Source organism: Taudactylus pleione, unplaced genomic scaffold (genome assembly GCF_031769625.1).
Source record: "Taudactylus pleione unplaced genomic scaffold, aTauple2 ptg000064l, whole genome shotgun sequence".
NCBI lineage: Eukaryota > Metazoa > Chordata > Amphibia > Anura > Myobatrachidae > Taudactylus > Taudactylus pleione.
This window is the reverse complement of record NW_028284466.1, coordinates 6,774,345-6,800,879: the sequence shown is the minus strand read 5'-3', so window position 1 is coordinate 6,800,879 and position 26,535 is coordinate 6,774,345. Positions and strand designations below refer to the sequence as shown.

The following is a 26,535-nucleotide window of genomic DNA, read 5'->3' as shown; positions in this document are numbered from 1 at the left end:
TAGCTGGCACTCCAATATTCAATACAGCAGCCGTGGTGCTCAACTCACAAAACAGATAAGTTCACGTAGAAACAGCGGCACTCAATACGGACTTCAGATAAAGAATACAAATGGACTGGTAGTATAATCGACGTTTCGGAATTTAATCCGTCTTCAGGATAAATAGATAACAAATACAATAAAGAACTCTTACCTATATAGCCCTCCACCAAGAATACCGCGTCCGGTAACATGCGGCCAGCTCCGGGACCCCCACCGCTTCCTGGTCTGATGTCACATCTGGGCCAATACCACTCGCAACCTTGCGTCTGTGCGTCACCAAGGAAACGTGACTAGGAAACGGAGACAGGCTAACGCATGGTTACCTTAGAAACAAGTAAACAAACAGTTATATAAACAAATGAGTAGAACGGACAACAAATATATATACTTTGGGAAAATTATTTTGTAATAATGTATTAAATGTCGAAAGGTTAAGCATCTGTGCATATATTAATATCCCCCAGATATATTGTTATGATAATATCAATAAAGGACATTCAAATAGCACTATATCATAGAAACATATTATAAGTTAGTTGGTCATTCAAACCACTTGGTCTGACTGTGTCCAGCCTCTGTATCCATTGCGTTTCCAACTGCAATAATTTACGTCCTTGATCACCACCACGTATCGACTCCGGGACTTGATCAATGATAATGTATTTTAACGCAGAAAGATTATGTTTGGCTGCTATCAAATGCTTGGCAACTGGTTAATCGATGTCTTTGTTGTTTAAAGCAGCTCTTATAGCTGATCTATGCTGACACATCCGTTCTTTAAAAGTTCTGATCGTTTTACCTATGTAGTAAAGCCCACACAGGCATTTAAATATATATACTACATAGGTACTAGTACAAGTTAGAGGATAACGTATAAATCAAATTTTACTCCAGAGTGTGGATGATAAAAAAAATTTGTAGCAATAAGGAAGCTGCAAGTAATACAGCCTACACACTTATAACATCCTCCAGGTCTACATTGAACATTAGAAGGTTTAATAGTAGATATATCTGTACGAACAAGCCATTCACGTAAATTTCGTCCTCTGGAGTAACACAACATAGTCTTCATCCGTTTCAAACTTTTCAGATCTTTATCTTGTTCAATAATTGGCCATAATGTTTTGCAGGTTTTTTTGATAAGTTTATCAGCAGTGGAGTATTTTTTAACCCAATGTATTCGGTCTTCTCGCTGGTCACAGAGTTTGTAAGATTCCTTTAAGGTTTCACTTCTAGATAACCCATCCACTTTATGTTTGGCCTCATCAAGAACTCGATGGGAATATCCCCTATTATGAAATTTCTCTGTCATCATCTGCATATTGGATTGTAACTCCTCAGGATTACTTGTTAATCTCTTTACTCTCAATAATTGCGAATAGGGTAAACCCCTTTTCGGGGCAGGAGGATGGTGACTTTGTGCCGCTAATAACATATTGCGGTCAGTAGGTTTTGTAAAGAGACCAGTAGTCAATTGGCCATCTCGAATATTAATGTCCACATCCAAATAGTGTATATTCGTCTGACTCATTTCAAATGTGAATTTAATGGGACAGTCCAAAGCATTAATATCATTTAGATGTTTCATAAAAGAATCCTGAGTCCCAGTCCACAACAGTAAGATATCGTCAATATATCTTGTATAAAAGAAAATTTGTGGCAACATCTCTGTAGAGAAAAATAATTTTCATTCTATCATAAACATGAATGCATTAGCATACGAGGGTGCGACATGCGACCCCATTGCACACCCCGTACGCTGATGAAAAAACTCTCCATTAAAAATAAAATAATTACGTGTGAGTGTAAGTTCAAGTAAACTCCAAGAAAAACTCAATTGGAGGACCAGAGTAGATCTCACTCATTTCCAATAAATTCCGAATACCCTCCAATCCAGCATTATGGGGTATGCTGGTATAGAGGCTAGAAATATCCAGTGAACAAAGCCATCTGTTGAGTGGAATATTTTTTAAGTCCATAAGTTTATTCAACAAAGCAGTCGTATCCTGGAGATAAGTAGGTTCACCTTGTATACAAGGTTGGATAAAATGATCTAAAAATTTGGAGATGTTGGAATACAACGAGTCTTGGGCCGATATAATGGGCCTTCCTGGAGGCTTGTCGAGTATCTTATGTATCTTCGGGAGACAATATATAACTGGAACCCGTGGAAAATCATTTTTCAAAAAATCAGAAGTTTCAATAGGATTATCCCATCCAGTACTGCAAGATTTAGAATATTATCCAGTTCTTTCTTATATTTGACAGTTGGATCTGCTAGAAGCTTGTCATAAGCTTCAGATTTAAGAAGTTGTGAATATACTTCTGTTTTATAGTCAAAAAGATTCAATAACACAATCCCCCCACCTTTATCGGCAGGAAGAATCATGATATCATCATATGACCTCAATTGCTTTAAAGCTCTCCATTCGTCTTTAGTTAAATTGGAAAAAGATCTTTCAGTATTTGCTGTAGCACAAACCTGGGCATCAAGTGCTTTAATAAAGGACGAAATGGAGGTATTATTGGATACAGGGTCAAATTGGGAATTTCTTTTAAACATAGAATATTTGTTGTCCCTAGTAGTTATAGGTTGTGATTTATCACTGAAATAGTCCTTAAGTTTTAATTGTCTATGTAAACGAGTGACATCACTCTAGTTCATTAAACCTATTTGTCGGAACAAATGATAATCCCTTATTAAGGACTGAAATTTCAGTGTTACTTAAAGTCCTGTTGGAGAGATTAAACACTAAATTCTCCTGGATCGTCCGCGACCTCTGTTCACGTTTATATTGTCCCCCTCTCCGAGTAGGTCTCCATCTGTGCCGCGTCGTGCGCGGGTCTTTACCCCTAAAGGGGGCTTTTTTGCCATAGGACCAGATGTACTGGAACCCTCTTGTGACTCTCCATCAGAGGTGTTAGATTCACTAGTGGAGTCATATTGTTGAAATTGTCGTCTATATGATTTCTTAAATCTGGTATTCCTTGGCCTCTGTGCAGATATCCTCGTAAGCCAGGGATATACGTTCTGTTCAAGATAATCACGATTTACACTGTCAAATCTGGTTTTTTTAAAAGCAATCAGATCTTTTTTATAAGTAGCAATTGAAATCTCCAATTTATCCAACCAGTTTTGTGACAGATCTTTCACCAAAATGTCTTTCTGCAAGAGGTCAAACTGTGCAATCTTATCTTTAACGATGGCTAGTTCTTGAGCTGACTCCTCAATGACTAACGTCATTAGGTCAAACGAGCAATTATTTAATACTGTCACCCATCTCCTACAAAAATCATTATTGTAGCGGCCAATTGTGGGCATATTTTTAACTCGAAAGCCTCTTGGAATTTTTTTCTCTCGGTAATATTCCGAGAGTGTGATGCCATGCATCAAGAAGTCAGTTTCTTTTCTCTTCAATTTCAGAAGATCATTGTATAAATCCTCCGAGCTAGATGCACCTGCTGTCTCAAAAAGTCTTTCATTGAACAATACAGCCTCAGTTTCCTCCTCTGAGAAACTGAGTCTTTCTCCAATAGGCAAAGTGATACGATTATAAGCTGGTGGTTCTTGTGATGACATATTCTTTTCCGTCATAATGTCCATGATTAAAGTGCAAAATTAAAATCCATCAACTGTAACTCTCCACCCAAATGGTTAGGGCCGTGAGACAGTGGCACAAGCTTGACACATATATCCTGATGCAAAGTTATGTAAGTTTAGTCCACAGGAAAAGTGAAGGGTGCTCTAGCTTAGTTGTACACACTTAGTGCAGCTGAGTGTACAGCAAATATAAACATCAGTCAGATAGCTGTCACTCCAATATTCAATACAGCAGCCGTGGTGCTCAACTCACAAAACAGATAAGTTCACGTAGAAACAGCGGCACTCAACACGGACTTCAGATAAAGAATACAAATGCACTGGTAGTATAATCGACGTTTCGGAATTTAATCCGTCTTCAGGATAAATAGATAACAAATACAATAAAGAACTCTTATCTATATAGCTCTGCACCAAGAATACCGCGTCCGGTAACATGTAGCCAGCTCCGGGACCCCCACCGCTTCCTGGTCTGACGTCACATCTGGGCCAATCAGTGGCGGAACTACCGGAAACAATGGAGTCATTTGCCGCCGGGCGTCAGCCTTGAAGGAGGCACCTGGCTCCATTGTCCCCGGGAGCTGCATGGGCGCTCCACCTCCATTGGCGTAACTACGGAGGGTGCACCCCTGCACCCTCCATTTGCCGGGTGCCCACTGAGTGTGTTACCAGCGGGCGCCCGGCTCCTATCCTCCTGGCGGTAGCCGGAGGATGGAGCTCCCTCCATCTTCCGGGTCCCGCAGTGTACTATGGGAGTGATGGTATAACGTCACTCCCATAGTGCCGAGGAGCGGATGCCGGGGACGGAGCTCAGGAGTGAGCTCCGTCTTCCGGGTCCCGCAGTGCACTATGGGAGTGACGTAATGACGTCACTCCCATAGTGCCGAGGAGCAGACACCAGGGATGGACGGCAGCAGCACTGGAGCGGGGATAAAGGTAAGTGTTTGGGGTTTTTTTGTGTGTGTGTGTGTGTGTGTGTGTGCGCGGTGGGGGCCATCACTACTGGGGGCAACTACAGGGGCTCACTACTGGGGGCAACTACAGGGTGCTCACTACTGGGGCAACTACAGGGGCCTCACTACTGGGGGCAACTACAGGGGCCTCACTACTGGGGGTAACTACAGGGGCCTCACTACTGGGGGCAACTACAAGGGGCCTCACTACTGAGGGCAACTACCGGGGGCTCACTACTGGGGGCAACTACAAGGGGCCTCACTACTGGGGGCAACTACCGGGGGCTCACTACTAGATGTTCTGCATAGGGGGACCATTACTGGGGAGCACTACATAGGTGGACCACTACTGGGGGCATTATATAAAAGGAACTGCATAAAGGGGGTGGCGGCAGCTGGGGCTGGCATAGGTGCTGGGGGGTGGTACATTTTATACCACCCCCCAGCACCTATGCCAGTACATTTATCTTGCCTCTGGGCACCTGGGATGAAGTTACGTCGCTGGGGCCAATACCACTCGCAACCTAGCATCTGTGCGTCACCAAGGAAACGTGACTAGGAAACGGAGACCGGCTAACGCATGGTTACCTTAGAAACAAGTAAACAAACAGTGATATAAACAAATGAGTTGAACGGACAACAAATATATATATTTTGGGAAAATTATTTTGTAATAATGTATTAAATGTCCAAAGGTTAAGCATCTGTGCATATATTAATATCCCCCCAGATATACTGTTATGATAATATCAATAAAGAACCTTCAAATAGCACTATATCATAGAAACATATTATAAGTTAGTTGGTCATTCAAACCCCTTGGTCTGACTGAGTCCAGCCTCTGTATCCATTGCGTTTCCAACTGCAATAATTTACATCCTTGATCACCACCACGTATCGACTCCGGGACTTGATCAATGATAATGTATTTTAACGCAGAAAGATTATGTGCTCGCGAGCGGGTCTGAATCAGGCCCTATATGCCTTCCATGATATAGGAACCCACTAAGAAGGGATATTTTTAAATTAGACTCCTAAGGGGGTGAAAAGGGCTAAAATGTTTCCTCCCCTTGAGAAATATTCTGACTGAATGACTCATTGTAGCTGCAGCACAGTCCTATATTCAAATAGGGGTGCCACATCAACTGCCACCCCAAATGCTGGCAAACATCACTGGCAGTTGGTGTGGATTCCCTATATGAATATTGGACTGTGCTGCAGCCCCACCTCTGGAGCCACCACCAGCCACATGATCCTGGCATTTCTTATGAGGCAGATAGCACTGCAAAGGGGTAAAATGTGTTTTCAGGGCTTCCTCAACAGCAGGTGAGGGCGGGTAATGTGTTAGTACAGGTGTGAGGAAAGGAATGTGTTTCTACAGAGGTGAGGGAGGGGAATGTCAAAAGTGTTACTATGGGGTGAGGGAAGAGAATGTGTTACAACATGGGTGAGAGAGGAGAATGTGTTACTACAGGGGTGAGGAAAATATTGTGTTTCTACACAGGTGTGGGAGGGGAATGTCGAATATGGGAAAACACGGGCAAAGGAAGGAAATGTGTTACTAAAGAGGTGGGCAAGGATAATGTATCACTACAGAGGTGAGGGAATGGAATGTGTTAGTACACAGGTGAGGGAGGGTAATGTCTTACTATAGCAGTGAGGGAGTGGATGCATTATTATCGAGGTGAAGGATTAATATATTCATATATATACACACATCCGTGTATATAGTGTAGCGCCGAAAAGACGATCAAACTTGACTATCTAGAGGAAGTAAAAGTCGTAACAAGGTTTCCATATATATGTGTTTTTATGTGCGATGATCCCCATATTTTGGTTTTGGTTTTGGATTTATCTTTATGTTTTGGAATTGATTTTGCAAAACCACCCTCAAGTGTTTTGGTTTTGGATCTGGAATTTTTTTTTATAAAAAAAATTATAAAAAGTGTTTAAAAAGAGCTAAAATCATGTAATTTTTGCAATCCAACACCCAAATTTTGAATTTAAAATCTGAATTCAGAACTGCTGGAAGATCAGAACTGCAACTATATTTATCCGGATCTCCTCAGGAGATTAGAATCACAACTCAGATCTGTCCAGATTCGCAAAATTCAGGTCGATTCAGATTTCTGCAGAATCAAACCACACATCTTAAGAGTATACTCTATATATACTGTATATATATATATATATATATATATATATATATATATATAATTCCCAGAGAACCAACAACAGACACATTTATGGTTTCTGAGTCAAACCGAGTCTGAGTTCGGTATTAATTTGGAGTGCACTTTGGAATTCCAAGTTGAAAAGTGTTTACTAATTTGTAGCAACAATCTTATCAATCTATTCTATATAATCAATCAAATTAATATTATTACCTGTGAAACTTTTTGGTACTATTATATACTGCATGTTTTGCTTTATAAACCACACAGATTTCTGCTCAGGAGGCAAGACAGGAGAAAAATGCTGCAGTGATGGCTCATATGACAGCTAACACCATATAAAGATGGCGTTAGCCATTAATACAAGCTCTAGAAAAAACAACAAAATTTTTGGAGCTCAATAGCTTTGATCAAATATCCAAAAAAGATATATTAGTTTAGTAAAGCAGAAGATCAGTGTGAGATCTCCTGTGTTGCCACATTAATATATTTCCCAAATATTTAAATTGACAAAAAACATACAGAAAGCCCCGATTCCAAATGTTTTTCATTAAAAAAAATTTGAGACATATGGCTTTAAAATACTAATATTTTAGTATAATGTAGCTTTAAAATGTATTAAAAAAATGTTTTAGCCTTAAATAAGTAAAGTTGCATAAAAAAAATTATCTGTAAGCTAAAGATTAAAAAAAAACTATTTATTGGAACAGTTGGAATTATAGTAAATAGAAAGTGTAAATATAAAACCAGAATTGTAAAAAATATTATTTGTGTTGTGCAGTATAAGTAGTTAAAAATCCCATTCTAACACATTCTTGCCCTTTTTAATCCTCAGTGGTTTACATGCTGTGTTATACACCATTGTACTGAATTTGTGGAGTAAATATAATAATTTGTGTCCATATGAATCCTGAGTAAAATATATCACAAATGTCATTTACTAGCATTGATATTCAGTCACATTTGTTTAATCATCTTGTTTCAAAATCTCTAGATCCTAAGTGATGTATGATTGTATATCATTCTTGTCTTTTTTTACATGCATTTTATAGTAACAATTTCACTACTTTGCTAAATTTTTCTGTAATATAAACTGTTGAATTATCTGATGGGTGTATCCTGATAAGATTACATCAACATGTAACAGTTTTGTTTAATGATAGTTAAAATACAAAAACAAAATCAGCAGTGACAGAATATATTCAGAGATTTAAAATCAGGGATTCACAGTGATCATAAAGTCTTTTGTTTATAAATTGAAATATTTGGACATTATTAATATAAATCATATAGAAATCATTAGGTTATACTGTAAGTAGGCAATGGTTTGCTAAAACATCATTAGAGGTGCCAGTTATTCTCTGAGACTTCATTATTGTCAGTGTTCCGGATATACTCACCAGGAGGTTTAGGAGAGTTCTATTTACATAGAAGGAAAATATCTGATTGATTTTCTGTCACATTATTCTTTAAAAGACAAAAAGTTCTTCAGTAAGCTCATTTTATAGTATTGAGTGAGAGGAGGACAAATTAGCAGAAAAGAGAATAGAACAGCTATTTATTAGATATTGGAATGTATTATATAATTTAACCCTTATGATAAAACATTTCTTCAACTAGGATTATTTTAAGTATTCATAATTACAGAAATTAAATGCAAACTTTGTTAAATAATATGAAATATTTAGTGCAACTGATGCACAGTTATTCTACAATTTTATGAGTGTTTTGGTTTATTTCTATTACGTTATATGTGTTATTTGATCACATTCTACATTTCTGTTATATTTAGGATTATATACTATTACTATTTCCTTGTTGTTGCTTAGTGTCAATGTTAACAAAATAAAATATTTGTTTATTTTGCTACTCTTTTTAGAAAATTAAATGCCTGAGCACTAACTCTGGTTTCAATAATTTTGATGAAATTGTGATATTTTTGTATCATTTATAAATGTGAATTTAATTTTATATCTTTAATGTATGTTTCTTACCATAAAACAGGGAGTACACATGCATTCACTTATTAACTATTACTTTGGGTTTCCATGTTTTTGTTAGCAAGATGTAAAATATGCTTATTTGGTCTTCCATCACTGTATTCCCCATTTCCCCATGTCATTGACATATAACAATGTGCACGCAGTGGAATCCACTGGTAGGGAAAAGGGGCAGACTTAGGAAAGGAGTACTGGTGGCCAGGGTAAATATGGGAGTGGGGGAGTATGGCAGAAAATAGAGGTGGGGGCATATGCATGTGTGTGTGCATGTATATACTGTATATCAGTGTGTATATGTGTGTGGGTGTGTATATATACATACTGTATGTATATATATATATATATATATATACACACAATCAATAAGATCATTTGCAGCGCCTAGCATGTTTTAAACCAACAAAAACATGTGAACAATGAACATATGTGTGAATAAAGTGCATGTGCTTAGTGAAATAAATTATTATACCACACAATAATTTAAAGGTAAAAATATATATAAACAATTTATTACTAGTAACAATATAAATATACAAACTTCAGTGCATTTAATCAGTGCAATATAAATATAAATAAAAAATATAGGACCTAAACTATCTTTTTCCAAAAAAATAGCACCATCACCCCTTCATGAAGTCCTAGGTGGATGAAACGCATTGGGTGTTCTGTCTTTCTTGCCTTGTGAACTACTTAAACTGCTTGCACTTTATCCAGATAAGCCATTTTACCATTTAAATCCCACATCTTGTTGGTTTTAAGCCAAAATAGTGTATGAATAGTATTCAATTGTATTGGTGCTATTTTTTTTAGAAGTAAATTGTTTAGGTTCTATATTATCTGCTCATGACTTAGGTGTTTGGATAACATCGAAATGGCTGCTGTCGGACGTCACTGGTCTGAGGGATCCGGGTTCATGCTGCTATGATGAGTACCTCCTGGCTTGATGCATATTATTGTATATACCCGGTTACCCTATGCCCCTCCTTTTGAATATGCACTTTAATATGGATGCACTGAAAACTTATTGATGCACCCTTTTATATGGATAAACCTTTTTCTATTGACTAAATTGGATGTGCTGGCTCTTTTTCTACATGTCTATACCTTTATGTGCCTTGCACTCCTGATTTCATTCAAAAGGTGTGTGCTGCCGGTCTCATTTGGACTATATATATATATATATATATATATACATATATATATATATATATAAATATATATAATCAATCAAAAGGTGCGGCACTCGTCAAAAGAAAGTTACTCCACGCATATAAATATCATCAATGTTTCAGTGCTTTATTCGCACTATCTTCAGGATGTGAAAAGAAGAAGAACAAACAGCTTACCTTTAAAGAATTCACCCCTAAGTGAGACCATGCCAGAGACAGGACAACACACACCCGTTCAGCATCCTAGGTCGATGACGTCATCGCGACGTCCATGTGACTAGCAAAAGACCCAGCAAACACACAGAATAAACATAATGCTGCAATCAAAGAGGAAACCGATCTACATAAATAATACATACACAGATACAGAAACAAATAGGAAATATATACATTAATATAATATCAACCAATAGATAAAATCATATACAGTTGAGCCTGCACACATTTAGAGCGCAGATTTACTAATAATACAGATGCATAATCACAGAGCTGAACATTACCTACAAAAATATATAATATCAGACAAGCACAAGAACAGTATGATAAATGTCAATAATGCTCCCCCCGAAAAAGAGGAACTGCAAAGAAAAATGCTAAGAGGAACAGATCGTCAATAAATCTAGTATAAAACATGAACTTAGACACAATTTCTACATTGTCAAAGAAAATCTCCTGTTCAGTACTGAACATATAAATATTCGTATACGCCGGGGCCACAGCTGAGCCCATGGCACACCCGGTTGGTTGTAAATAGTAGCGACCATCAAACAAAAATAAATTTTTAATTAAGACAAATTCGAGTAATGAGAGACAAAATTCCACAAAATCATGGAATGATTCTGAGAACAGATTGAGAGGGATCATTGAAAGGCATGACCTAACGATGATATTTATATGCGTGGAGTAACTTTCTTTTGACGAGTGCCGCACCTTTTGATTGATTATGTGATAATTCTGCAGACTACAAATACCTATATATATATATATACTGTATATAAACTACTATATATATGGAACAGAATGGAGGTAAGCTGTGTATATATCTGGCTAGTTAAATATATTTACGTTGATTATTCCCAGAACTTCCTTGGTACAGCTTACCTCTATTCTGTTCTTTGAGACGTGCACTGAGAATTCTTTTTATGAACAAGTTATGACTATTGTCAGTCCATCAGAAGAGTAGCAAGCACATTGCTGGTAAGGCAACCTAGTCTACAGCCTAGGGCAAAGTGGGCACTGGGGAGCCCAGATTGTCAAAATACAGTTTTAGTTTTTATTATTTGACAATAGATCTAAGAAGGGGGCTCAAACCACTGTGTTGCCTAGGTACCCATGGGGATTTAATCTGACTCTGATTACTTGATAAGATTATTTGATTAGAAAAATGTGCAACATAGCAGAATAACTTTATATAACATTATTGCATCACTACTGCACTACTGTATGGGTAACTTATGAACATGCAAAAATGCATTTACACAAAATGTTCCATTATGTGCCTATATTTGCAATGCAACTAGACATTTGCAAGTTTCTAGTGCAGTAATTTACTCAGGAAGTAAATAAACCTATGTATCAAGATAATGGTGTTCATGAGGGCGCAAAATTTTACATTCTTTAATGGGAGGGGCTGGACAGATGGCAGAAGCTGGAGAGATGGCAGGAGCTGGAGAGATGGGAGGAGCTGGGCAGAAAAGGACACCTCTAGTTAAATGTGGGCAGGAAACACTCAGAAAGAAGTGATGGATGCATTCACAATGACATCTGTTAATTGATGGTAGTAAAGCCTCTTACCCATACAAAATTACCTTTTTTTCTGAATGCTCATAAGATGATGATAATTGCAATGAGGTAGCTTTTATACAATATAGCTGCATTTTATGCAGATTAAAATATTTAAATATGCACACAAAAACTATTTAGTAAAAACACCTAAAGATTGGTGCAATTTACATCTGCTCTGTGCCCTACCTCCCACTTAACCTTCTCATAAGCTGTTCATTACTGTAGCATTGTAAAGTATGTTAATAATATTAACCTACTTTACATAAATCCGTTTTGCCAAATTAATATAATACTTTGTTAATTAATATAACTATAAAACGGAATACTCTCTCCTCGCTTCCAATTAAATTAATTTAAATAATTTAATTAATTTTACATTTACTCACCTAGTGCTTTACATCATTCAGCAGTGAAGAAACTGCAAATACACATGTAACTTGCTATATTTAGTTTATTTTTTTCCTAAAGTCAAAGAAAAACATTAAAAACCTAGAACAATATTGATGGACATTTTGTTGAAACCAAAGTTAAAACAAAAATAAAAAATAGCTGATTCCCATATAAACAAATGTTAGACTGTAGACTAAGTGTTATAGTTTATTCACCAGAGGCACTAATTCTGATGTTCCGTGAAGATTTTCCTCCCTCTAACCCAGAGAGTGCGATTTGAGTGGGGGAGGGGGGTTTTGAGCAATGGAAAACTCCATTAAAGTGCTACCCTGTCCTCATATTAACCACTCTACACACCGGTAGCTACACAGAACAGGCAGTCTTTAATGGCTGTTTTAGTACTGGGAGCTGCTTCTACATCTGCTTTACATTAGCCGCGCATGCTATCTCCAACACCAGCTACCATTTTTATTCCACTAACTAATGTATAAACTTTTCCCACACCTCTTAGATTGTAAACTCATTCGGGCGCTATTTAATATATCTGTGTCTTATAAATAAAGGATAATATAAATAACGGTAACTGAGAAAGTGTCACATGCGATAACCACTGTTCCATTGGCCCCTAACACTTAAGATAAAATTTAAAAATAAATATTGTTGACTAAGTAATATTTTGTCAGGAAATAAAAAAGTTTATTTCAGAAAATTGGTTTGTCCAAAGTATTAATAGGCAGGTCTTTGAAGGCATGGTTTTAGTATTTTTTTTTACCATGCACATGTGTATGTGCCCCTACACTCCTGCATAAGTAGATGCCTAACCATTTCACAAGGATATTTGTCAGAAGCAGAAATTGGGTGTGCACTAGGCAGACAAAGTGGCGCAATGGCAAAAAGTAAATGTGCTACCCTCCAGACTAATCTACAGAATTACCTTTGTATCTATAAAATTTAAACCCTACGAAAGATCTATATTAAGAACAAAACAACAGCTGTTGGCATGATTACTGCTTTATCTAATGGGCTGAAAAAATCTGTACACTCAAATAAATAATTATACCTGCCAGGACTGCTTCTGTATATACTGAAAAATAGAAATATATATTAAAATGTGCACTTGTTTAGGTCCGCTTACCCAAAGTGCCAGCAAAGAATATACAGTTAGAGTAAACTGAAAAAACTAAAGATAGATTATATTGATTGTTCTTCCCTTCCTGCTGCCACCTAGATCTGGATGACTAACCCGTAATTTATATTTATAATCGGGATATCAGAAAATATCCGTTATACAAAACACCTGGCCCAAAACAAGTAAAATGGCTAAATATAATAAATTCACAAATGATTGGGTAATTTAAGGTATACTCAAAATCTGATTGGCAAGTAAGCACTGTTCACTTTTAACCAATCAGGAATGTTCTTGTGGAATCCAGCTGCTTTTCATTAGGCCTCATATTGGACTGTGGGTGGCCAGCATTTGAGATAAAAAAAAACAGCATGTCAGGTAGTATTGGCTATAAGACTTGGGGGCCTATTCATGATGTTAATTATCAGGGTCCGAAAGGGACCCCGATAACTAACATTGTGACTCGTCGCGGCTACCGGAGCAATTCATCATTGCTCCGGCGCAGTGACAGCTGATGCGATATCAGCTGTCCCCACGAGCTGCTTCACTGCTTCTTTTCAGAGCAGTGAATCTTTTCACTGCTCCTGTCGGAGTAGTGACGGGACTGCGCATGCATGACCTACAGGTCACGCATGCAAAAATGCACCCCGATGTCCGGAAGGAGCCAGACAGGGGCGGAGGGATCCGAAAGGATCCATCATCGCAACCTGGACCTCCTTCCCATAGGGAAGGAGCGGGTTGCCATACTGGTGCAGGAGCATTCGCCATCTGAAGATGGTGAATGCTCCCGCAGTCAAACTTTGAAAATATTATAATTTCGGAGCCTGATGAATTCTGTCCCCATACTAGTGTATGGGGACAGCGGGCCATTCTGCAAGAGGAAGGTAAGTAGGAAATATCTGTGATATCTCCTGCTTTACTTTCTTGATGAATGGCCCAAAAACTTAATTTTTACAATTGTAGGTGAAAATTTAAATTTTCACCAGCTTTTGTGAAAATTAAGTGATGATGAATAGGCCCCCGGGTGACTTCAGTGTTCTACATTTCCTTAATGTCTTTAAATGTACATTCACCTAGTAAATACATTTATCTTTTGGAAATTCTCTTTATTTCTTCCAAATGCAGTTAAAGTAACACCATTTCTTGAGTGCATAGTATTTTAAATTGTTTCAACTTTGCTACTAGAAAAGGCCTTGCCAGACATAATTTTTTCCTTCTAAATGTGTGACATCTGTGCTCCACAATGAGAGAGCTCTGTGATAAGTAAACCTTTATTGGAAGCCTTTTAGGTTTATTAATGCCAAGGTGTATAGAATTTGAGGGTATGAAAAGTCATTAACGGTGCATAGCTATTTCTAAAGCATCACTATTGTCAGAAGACAGAGTTTGCTCCCCAGGAGGTTCTAGAGAAAATTATTTACATAGATGCCATTATCCAAATGATTTTCTGTCAGTTCAGCCTTCAAAAAGAGACTCTTGCAACACTAGATAGGAATGCATGTATTAACAGAGGGACGGTTGGTAAATAAACAGGGAGACAGGATTGTCTTTGCGTCTTCTGTGAACAATCTATAGAATGGCAGTAACGAGAAGGGGTTATTGCCTAAACAGGTAGGTAACAGCATTACTGACAGGTTCTTTTTGTTAATAATAATATACGTTATTTAAAAAAAATAAAAATGGGAAAACATTTTAACAATATCATTAAAGATATTCACTTGTTATTTAAGTATGTTGTTGTGTTTTTATTTAACATAAATAGATATTACATGAAAAACGGCCAACCTGCCATAACGTACCAGATGATCTGTTGTGCAGGAGTATTTTGTAATAAACAGAAAGAGGATAAGAACTTTATAAAGTCATCAATTAAATAATGCGCCACAATGCAAATGCAAAACAATTCGAAAGTGGTTTGCATATGCTATAAATGTGTATGGAAAACATGCTGGTGTGATTCCGTCATAACAAAAGCCACTGGATATGTTATAAGAATTGATAACATTATATGGTCATAGATGTTACTTGCCATCAGTTTAGTCCACTCATAGACCATACACGTCCCTTTCAAAAAAACAATATATGTCCATTACTAGTCCCTTAATCCCTTGTAGGCTATTGTATAGCAGAATCCAAAGATTTCCCATGCTTTGTTCCCCAAGTTCTTCATTTATAGGCATCCGTAGGCATTGCTTCTACCACTTTTGCTAAAAAAAAACAAAAAAAAACCCTTAAATTCTGAAGTGCTGCTTGACATAACAGATAACTAGTTAATACTTCACATAGATTCATCCATCAAATCTAGTCCATTTATTAAGGAAACTGTTATCTAACAAACATTAAGGAGTTAATAGCTGACTTTCCACAGAATACAAATCCTGATGTGTTGTACATTTGCTTTATTTTTATATTTCTACTTATATTTGCAGAAATTATATGATCTACTCTTACATTGTAATAATGATGATAATAAAAATAATAATTATTATTATTATTATATATAGATCTGTAGGTAGTACAACATAATTTCATAACCGCACAGATTGCATTTACATTTAAACTATTACAGTCTACAGGTCACAATATCATAATAGAAACCAAAATGTCAATTTATATCCTTAGAAAGAGCAACAAAAAAGGGGAACATCCAGCAAGAGGATAGAAGGAGATGCAATGCAATAGTACACTATGATTTATTGTTATACTAAAACATAACTTTTGCTCACATATATTAAAATATTATTAGCAAAAAGACTTGCACCAATGAAATAAGTTATAAAATGTGTACAGAATGTGAAGAGATAGAAATAAGGGTGTTAAAAAAAAGTGCCCTCGTGCTGTCAGTGTAATCTATGTGTTATTAAATAAATCTTCCTGTTAATTGTGTTAATCATATTTACCACTAATATATTTGAATATAAGTTGTGTTTTAATATAACAGTACATTATAGTACACACCATTGCATGGAGTCTCTGGGATGCTGTTTATAGGAGTCTCCTTCGGATGTTTCCCTTTATTTACTATTTGCTATATATGTCTTTAACCTAATTGAAAGGTAGCACCCCCTTGATTTAATCCGATATAGAAGGAAAAATATTTTGTTTTCCTCCAGGCACTATATAAAGGGGACACGCAACAAAAGAAATCATTGTGATACTGTATTTCTGTGCGGATAGTACATCTCTGGTATTTTGAATATCCTTAGAAATATCCTTAGAAAGAGCATGTGAAGTTCCTATGGAAATAGAACTAGCTGGTTTCTCTTTGTGGGATTTTCGGATATTTGCTATATAAGTATGCATGTATTTTCTAATCTCCAAATAATCCTTTTTTTTCCCCCCTAGCTTTCCACTGTAGTGACTGGAGGTTACAGCCCTGCAGGAAGTACAGATTGCCTTGGCAACGCAAAATATCTGCTCCTAGCTTAGCGGAATTCCTCTCAGAACACAAAACAACATTAGTAAATCCTGAGCTTTGATTAACTACATTATTTGTTTTTAGAAGGCTCCCACCTGCGAGGTACCAATAATTTATCACTCCAACATGTTACCTCTAACTAGCATTAATATTGCACTATGCAAACGCCGGAATATTTTTTATTCATCACAAACCTGTGTTCTTGTAAATAATTTCTGTAACAATTAAAGTGTGTGTGTTTCTACTTTCTAGAAAATGCAACACTTATATTTATACCTCATTACCTGATTTTTTTAAAATTACTTTGATGTTTATTTTCAGCCTCACTTTTTAGGTTTAATAACGATACTTGGAACATACGTAATTATGGGTACTCATGAAGGTAGCATCATCCTTATGGTACACGTAATACTTAAGCAAAACATCTCATCAGGCAGTTATGTTATACTGTAAGATCCATAACAGCAGCTTGCCTGACTCCGAGTGAATTGGTGAGGAACGCCTATTTAATTATTTATTATATAGTGCACACATATTGCGCAGTACTTTACAGAGAATATTTTAAGTCATTCCCATCAGTTCATAGAGTGCTTACAAATGCATATTATCTATGACATGGACACACACACACTAGGGTTCATTTTATGTCATAAGCCTATTAAACTACCAGTATGTTTTTGGATTGTGGGAGAAAACCAGAGCACCCAGAGGAAACCCACACAAGCATTGGGAGAACATACAAACTCTACATTTATGGGCCATGACCCTTACTTGCCAACTCTCTCGGAACGGCCGTGAGGTTCCCGAAAATCGCATGGCGCTACCGGCCGCCCAAAAAAGTGTACAAGTCTTCCGGCCGGCCGCATACCATGGAACCTCCCCGCATCCCTACACACACACAGCCACAGCGGAGGGGCCAATGACGCGATTCACCCTAAATCACCTCATCATGGACCTGTCCCTTGCTTCACAATGTGTAATGTCGGCAAGTATGCCATGACCGGTAACTGAACTTATGACCTCAGTGCTGTGAGGCAGTAATGATAACCTTCAGGTTTGCCCCGTTTGTACCCCATGTAGTTAATTTAAACATAAAGAGATCCGTGCTCCCAGATGTGCTCCATGCCAAGCACATAGGTCACTTTACATCATCACCTTCAATAAGGCTGAACGCCATACACTTACAGGCAAAGCTGCCAGTCGCCATAAAATATGTACAAAGCTGCATGTGATGTCAGATCAGAAGGTCCCAGTGCGTCCGGCTATACAGATATAAGTAACCTCCACAGTATTAAATATAAGATTCCTCTGCACTAATATTGCAGCAAAGACAGAAATATATAATTATTAATAAAAAACAATTTTTTTTGTAATTCATTTCTCCAAGTTATTTGCCTTATTTAAAATGTCAGATGAAATGCATCTGAGTTATTTCTGGCAAATCATAATGAGACAGTTTAATTAAAACGAAAGCTTATAAAGATCCCAAACAGATTTCTCCCTTTGACCGAATATTATAGACAGTCAGTAAAACCATAATTCTGCAGCTATTTCAATTAAATTGATCCATGTATATATTTTTTTATATATAATGATTTAATTCTCTAATAACACAATTAAATACGATTATAAAAAGATTGGTTCTAAGATCTAACCGCTAAGCTTCAGGCAGCCATAGTTTTTATGATTGTGGACTGTTCTAGTCTATCAATTATCTTATGGAAATGGAAGCTATTTAAGTAATTAGGCATGGCAGGGTGTGCATTATGTTGCATGGCTGTAAAGGCGCTGAGTGCAGAGTGTCACTACGGTGCTATCTGATTGGCTGCGTAAATCACATAAGTGTATTAAATTACAAACATAATTTCATGTCTCATACAATCATTCTTCTGTAACTGGTGTAAAAGAAAGCAAAGATAGCACCGACCGCATCATATTATCATTGTACAAGATGTAAGTGTTCGCATGCTACATGTAAGATATGATCTGACAATTTGATATGTTTACTAATTCACTTCTCTCTAGAAATCCCACAGTTCTCTCCATCTAGAGAGCACAGAACAATAAATAACCCAAAGGGGCCACATTACCCTCAAAGACCATTTTCTTTGTTACCCAAATGCTTTGCAGATCTGGATTTACATGTAGATGGTTCAGAGGGGAGTTGAAACTGTCTTTGTTTTGTTTAAAACATTATGTAAAAAAAAATGTCCTCTTATGACCAATAACTTGTATATCCGTGAATACAAGCGAGGTTTATTTTACATTATTCCTATTAAATTTTAGTAAGTTGCGATCACTTCAAGGCTTCTCTTACCCACCATTTTTTACAAACAATAGATGTAGTGCCAAGTTTATATAGTTGTATTTTTTCAAACATCACAGTAACACAAGGAAAACACATTCTCTGATTATATTCTGTTAAAAAGCACAGTAATTTTGTTGGCAGAACCATTAGTTCTGAGAACGGAACCTTTCTATTCACTAAGAGGTCTATACAGATGTGCCCTCATGCACTGTTGCTCAAGCAATGGCAAATAGCCCATTTCTGTGCGCTACGCCGTGGGCCAGTGTCTTTCTCACTCAAAATGTGTATCTTATTTACATACATAAAACAACTGGAAGCTACAAAACTACTTACTAGAATACACTGATCAATTTCATATGTGACATTTGTGTGTCACTGAGTCTGAATCATACATGCCTACCCTCCCGGTATTCGCGGGAGGCTCACGATTTTTTGGGTAACCCCCCACACCCCCGGAAGGGTAGGCATTTCTCCCGCATTCTGCCCACTTCCTAGTGAAGTGGGCAGAATTAGAAGAATTTCCGCGTGTCCGTGCAGGGGGCGGGGCTTAACGATGTGATTTGCATCATTTGATACGCCCCCTATTTAAATTCAAGCGAATCACGGGCATTTTACCATGAGGGGCGGGGTTTAATGATGCAATTCATCAGGCTCCGCCCCCATTGCCACCCACCTGCCTCTCCTCCCAGGGCTTCTCCCGGGAAAGAGACAGCAAAGGTAAGCAACTATGGTCTGAATCTGTATACAGAGTGCTACGATGCAACGGCCGTTGGTTTTTTTTCATGCCAAGTTCCATTCTGTGTTTCATCTGCGACTTTGTACGTGTTTAAAAATAAATCTTGTGAAGTTAAAGTTGCAACCCGACGTCTCTAGTACAGTTTAAGTGGTGTTTCACTTTGTCTGTGCTGCAAATAAGACTTAAAACATAAGGAAAAAGACAGTACCTCTCAGAGTATCTCAGTGGAGGCGGGCATGTTGTGCTGTATGGAGTAAAGGCACTAGGGGTATGAGGATACATCTATATTAATGTCAATTTTGGAGGATTGTGCTGCTCATTTCTATTTGTCCTCTCTTTTGTCATGTGAAAGCTGGTTTCCTTGATTATACATCTTTAGTCGTAGCCAGAGTAGGATTTAGGGTAGAGCGAGGGAAGAAAATTAATCACTACCATGCAGGGGCGTTTTAGGGGGGCCCATGTGCATTCCCCATCCAGGGCCCCCTCCTCTCTCCCGCTGACATGGCTGACCGGCGACTGCAGCATCAGTAGACTGTGGGCACTAATCTGTGCCCAGAGTCTACTGCGCATACGCAGGTTGCCAGGAAAATGACACAGACACCATTTTCCAGGTGATTTCCTCACTGCACATGCGCAAAACGCCATAAAAATGGCCGCAGCTGCCATTTTCTGGTATTTTGTGCAGGGCTGAAACACCTGTCCTCGGAGAGTAATATGGCTGCAGGGTGTGCGCTGCGGTCCCCCCCAGGGGCCAGTGTGCACCACACACCCTTTACCCATTATAGATATGCCCCTGCTACCATGCAGCCTGTTGCTCTTACGACCAATGCAAGCCCCGACGGCACCCAAGATGTTCCCCCCTAATCTAAAGTATCACTCCCCTTAATCAGGTGTTGCACCCAAACCCACTAATTGTTACCTCAACTAGCATGTAGTGGGGGCAGCATCCTCTGTTCTTCAGACTGGGAGTGTGGTGCTGTGCTATGCCATCATAGCCACGAGCCACACTCCAAGCTTAACACTATAGCTGAGGAGCAGCAGTTGACAGATTTACATATAAAAAGCTGCTGGGTACCCCTTTATATCACGGGCAGCAAGTCTCTTGGGTCACCTCATGGATACTAAAAACCCTGTAACAGTATGTGAATCATCCAGTGTTTTAGGAACCCCATAACCATTGGCACCCTAGGCAACCGACTAAGTTAGCTTAATGCATACTTACCGACTTTTGTAATCTGCTCCCGGAAGATACCCAGAGAGCAGACACAGCTGGCCATTGCCACACGAATTGCGTGAACGTGAGGAGGGGGCAGGGCTAAATGATGCCTCTTTGCATAATTTATGCATTTACAGTATACCACGATTCCTGGCAATTATATCCGCATCTTGCCCACTTTACTAGGAAGTGGGCGGTATGCAAGAGATCTGGATAGTTTTCTGGGGGTGTGGGGAGCTCCCCGAAAATTCGTGAGCCTCCTGCCACATCCGGGAGAGTTGGTAAGTATGGCTTAATGATAGTGCCATCACTGATTTTGTGGTGATGCATCACATCTGTGGAACAATTATATGGGCAATTTCTACTCAAACTGGCTCCCCATGCCATGCCTTAAAGCTTGCAATCTGCCACTAGAAGGAGGAGAGTTACTGTATAAATATTTTCAAAATAATCACAACAATCTAGTAGTAATAATAATTATAATTATATAACAGATTTGCATATCATATTGTCTCCAGCACCCAGCATATTACACAGCCACAGACCATCACTGCACCATTGGAGCTGCTGCATTACCAACAAGAGTATATTATCACCCTTGACTGTCCTATTGATTCATCATACTTTATCTTCATGCCTATGTCTATTTTATGTCTCTGCCTGTATAATATCTATTCTTCCCTTATCTGTTTTCTTCCTTGGCTCCTTGCTTGTACCCTTTTCTGTCCAACTTTTCTCCTATATTTCTTCTTTACATGCATTATAGTTTGCCTGTCCCCCCTTGCTGCTATTTCTTATATGTCAGCAATGCACCCTTGCTAGCTCTCCTTCACCAACACCTTTGTCTATCCCAGTATTAGAATGTCTGTTCTTCTACTTATCGTGTCTAGTAGTTCTTCTTTCTTCACTCTCACTCTCTTTTATTATATTGAAGCTCTCTATCTTGTCTGCACCTGCACCTCAGTGAGTTCTTGTTTAGGCAATTGAAAATAATGAATAAATGGGAACTAGACTATTTGGAGGCAGTATACTGTGTAAAGCAATCCTTTACTACTGACCTGTTAATGTATTTTAAGCATACTTTTTTATAAAAATGATTTTCCCTATGAACCACCACCTTTATCATCTTATGCAGATTACTTAAGTCCAAGGAAGTGAAGAACTGGGTAATTAAAAGTGAAAACCGCAGATCAATAAGGATCAGTGATTAAAATGGAGTTGAAGCTTATTGGTTAAGGATCTCCTAAGAGAACGTTTTCAGGAAAGATTCGGTATATACAGTTACTTTTTTTTTTCTTAGATCACATTACATTACTTTCCACTTAATGACTATAATCACTTAAAAATAGTTTATTTATCCATCCAAAAGGAATGTGAAGCACATGAAAACATTAAATATATAAAGATAAATATTCACCTATCTACCTATCTTTATAAATAAGAATATATATATATATATATATATATATATATACAGTCAGGTCCATAAATATTGGGACATTGACAGAATTTTCATATTTTGGCCTCTATTCACCACCACAATGGTTTTGAAATGAAACAAACAAGATGTGTTTTAACTGCAGACTTTCAGATTTAATTTGAGGGTAATTACATCTAAATCAGTTGAACAGTGTGTGCCAGTATGTGCCTCCCACTTTTTAAGGGGCCAAAAGTAATGGGACTATCAACTCAAAAGCTATTTCATGGACAGGTGTGGGCTATTCCCTTGTTATTTCATTATCAATTAAGCAGGTAAAAGGTCTGGAGTTGATTCTAGGTGTGACATTTGCATTTGGAATCAGTTGCTGTCAACTCTCAATATGAGATCCAAAGAGCTGTCACTATCAGTGAAGCAAGCCATCATTAGGCTGAAAAATCAAAACAAACCCATCAGAGAGATATCAAAAACATTAGGTGTATCCAAATCAACTGTTTGGAACATTCTTAAAAAGAAAGAATGCACCGGAGAGCTCAGCAACACCAAAAGACCCGGAAGACCACGAAAAACAACTGTGGTGGATGACAAAAGAATTATTTCCCTGTTGAAGAAAAACCCCTTCACAACAGTTGGCCAAATCAAGAACACTCTCCAGGAGGTAGGTGTATATGTGTCACAGTCAACAATCAAGAGAAGACTTCACAAGAGTGAATATAGAGGTTTCACCACAAGATGCAAACCATTGGTGAGCCACAAAAACAAGAAGACCAGATTAGAGTTTGCCAAACAACATCTAAAAAAGCCATTACAGTTCTGGAACAACATCCTATTGACAGAGTGATGGGAAGAGAAGAGAGGGAAAGGAACTGCTCATGATCCAAAACATACCACCTCATCAGTGAAGCATGGTGGTGGTAGTGTCATGGTGTGGGCATGTATGGCTGCCAATGGAACTGGTTCCCTTGTATTTATTGATGATGTGACTGCTGACAAAAACAGCAGAATGAATTCTGAAGTGTTTCGGGTAATATTATATGCTCATATTCAGTCAAATGCTTCAGAACTCATTGAACAGCGCTTCACAGTGCAGATGGACAATGACCCGAAGCATACTGCAAAAGCAACCAAAGAGTTTTTTAAGGCTAAAAAGTGGAATGTTATGCAATGGCCAAGTCAATCCCCTGACCTGAATCCGATTGAGCATGCATTTCACTTGATGAAGACAAAACTGAAGGGAAAATGCCCCAAGAATAAGCAGGAACTGAAGACATTTGCAGTAGAGGCCTGGCAGAGCATCACCAGGGATGAAACCCAGCGTCTGGTGATGTCTATGCGTTCCAGACTTCAGGCTGTAATTGCCTGCAAAGGATTTGCAACAAAGTATTAAAAAGTGAAAGTTAGATTTAGGATTGTTTAGTTTGTCCCATTACTTTTGGCCCCTTAAAAAGTGGGAGGCACATATAGAAACCGTTGTAATTCCTATACCGTTCACCTGATTTGGATGTAATTACCCTCAAATTAAATCTGAAAGTCTGCAGTTAAAGCACATCTTGTTTGTTTCAAAGCCATTGTGGTGGTGAATAGAAGCCAAAATATGAAAATTCTGTCAATGTCCCAATATTTATGGACCTGACTGTATATATATGAAATCACAAACCCTCAATGCGCTAATAGTAGTACAAATGTTTATACAAAAATAAGAACATAAAAGGGAAAGAAAGCTGCTCCTCTTGTACGATCCTTGCCAGAGAATGGATCTATAGATAGAATAAAAAACTAGACAAGAAGGCGCTAATAGTTTAGTATGTAAAACATTGTCTGTTTTTCACAGTAAATAATGTGTGTACATTCAATCTGTATAATTACGCTTATCTCAATTCCAACCAATGTTACGATGAGTCAGGACGTTTGGCTACAAACGAAACGCGTTGGAGCTTCCTGTTTGCTATCCTTCAAATCTGCACCCCTGAGGCAATACCATGGAGATCTCCTGAATTCGGTACCATTCAGCTTGAATACTCTGTATTCCTGGCTTGGGTGAATTGTTCTTGAGTGATATGCTATAAACCAAGTTACTGTCTTGTACGTGTTCTTAATCTTACGTTTTAATTATAAAGTTTGGTTATACTACCCTATGAATTTCTCTTGGTTTTTGTCTTGATGCTGGGCTATATCTTGATGCTGGAAATCATATGAAAACCGTGTCCTGACTCATCGTAACATTGGTTGGAATTGAGATAAGCGTAATTATACAGATTGAATGTACGCACATTATTTACTCTGAAAAACAGACAGTGTTTTACATATATATATACATATATATGTACTATACTGTATATATATATATATATATATATATATATACACAATTCAATTAAAAAATTCTGACAATGTTAATACATGGAAGCGTTAGAATTTATTGTTGTCTCTGAGAGTTATTACTGCAGTCCTGCAGTTTTATATATATTTCGTACCTCTGATATTCCCAAAACAATTTTCAATTCTGTACGTACTTTGTGTTATCAGTACTGAGTAGTTGAATTCCACCCAGGTAAGCAGAGCAGCACATTCACCTTCTTTCCATATGGCTTCAAAGTGGAAGCCCTGTGCTTTGCCCAGTTGGACATCCTGTACACTGAGCAGAACTTTGACCCAGGGAGCCTGTTCTGAGCCTTCCACTGGATGGATTTGGATGAAAACTTCACAAAGTGATAACATTGGATCCCAGAAGACATACTAGGGGGTTGAGGTCCTGGTCAGACCTCCCATTGGTGTACGCTGAGCAGAACTTTGAGCCGGGGAGCCTGTTCTGGTCCCTTCACTGGATGGATTTGGATGAAAACTTCACAGAGGGGTGGCAATTGGTCTGAGATGCCTAACTTAATAGCTAGGAAACAATAGCTTGAAGATTAAGTCACAGTATATATATGAAAAAAAAGTTTGTGCGCTAACCAGTCCTTTTTAAAATTAAATCCAGGAACAATTGTCCCAATAGAGTTTGCTTGTAAGAAAAAGCTGGTCTTAGATGATATCACAGCTGGTCTTTATGCACAAATAACTCCTTAACCACTTGCCTGGCATGGTCGCATCAGATGAGACTACACCAAGCTGGGCTTTCCCTGACATGGTCGCATCTGATGCAACCAGTCAGAAATGCCCACTAGGCAGCTGTGGGAAATTAATCTTCCAGCAGCTGCCTATATCAGAGGGACCTGCTGGTCCCTCTGCATCCTCAGATTCCCCTCCAGTGTTTCTCAATCACTGCTGGCCACAGTGATCGGGTACTCAGCGGGACCCCATCCTGACATGGCTCCCTGCTGTGTCCCCAGCCCAGGCAGCCGGCGGGACCCCCACCCCCTTCTCCCCCCGGCGTGGTTGTGAATTTTATTAAAGCAGTTGTTGCTCAGTCCCCGGGGAGCCGGCAGCTCTCCCACCCCCTTCTCCCCCCACGTGGTTGTGACTTTTATAGAAGCAGCATCCGCGGCTCTTGTTAGTCATGGCTGCTGCTCTGTCCACGGGGAGACGGCAGTTCTCCCACCCCTTCCTTACCTGGTGCAGCTGCCTGTTACATGAAAAAAAACTACTACAGCATCAGCTGCGGCAGCTGCTGCTCTGTCCTTTACCAGCAGAAGGTGTACCATACTTTGCATTGAAAAATTATTTGTTATATCGTGTAACCTATTTGCAGGGTAAGAGAGTAGACCAAATGTTGGTTCCCCGGAAAGACGAGCAGTTGGTGTTAAGGGTGGCTCATACAACCCTGTGGGGTGGCCATTTGGGGGAGGAGAAAATTCTTCAGCGTATTCATGTTAAGATTCTTCTGGCCCGGCATTCATGCAGCAGTAAAAAAGTATTGTCAGGAATGTCCAGTCTGTCAGAAGACAGCATCCCGGCCAGGGTTTTGGGCACCCTTGGTTCCCCTCCCTGTCATTTCTGTACCTTTTGAGAGAATTGATATGGATCTGATAGGCCGGTGGAAAAATCTGCTCATGGGTATCAATACATATTGGTGGTGTTAGAGTATGCCACAAGGTACCCAGAGGCAATCCCGCTACGTAACATGAAATCTAACACTATTGCCCAGGAATTGTTGATGCTATATACCCACTTGGGAATACCAAAGGAGGTCTTAACGGACCAAAGTACCCCTTTTGTCTCGAAACTAATGAAAGATATATG

The 26,535-nt window shown here is 38.5% G+C and overlaps 1 pseudogene; it reads right to left on the bottom strand.

The window, feature by feature from the left end:
• Positions 1–554: 554 nt before the first annotated feature.
• Positions 555–2,605, bottom strand: LOC148534773 (uncharacterized; annotated as a pseudogene).
• Between the last annotated feature and the right edge of the window lie 23,930 nt (positions 2,606–26,535).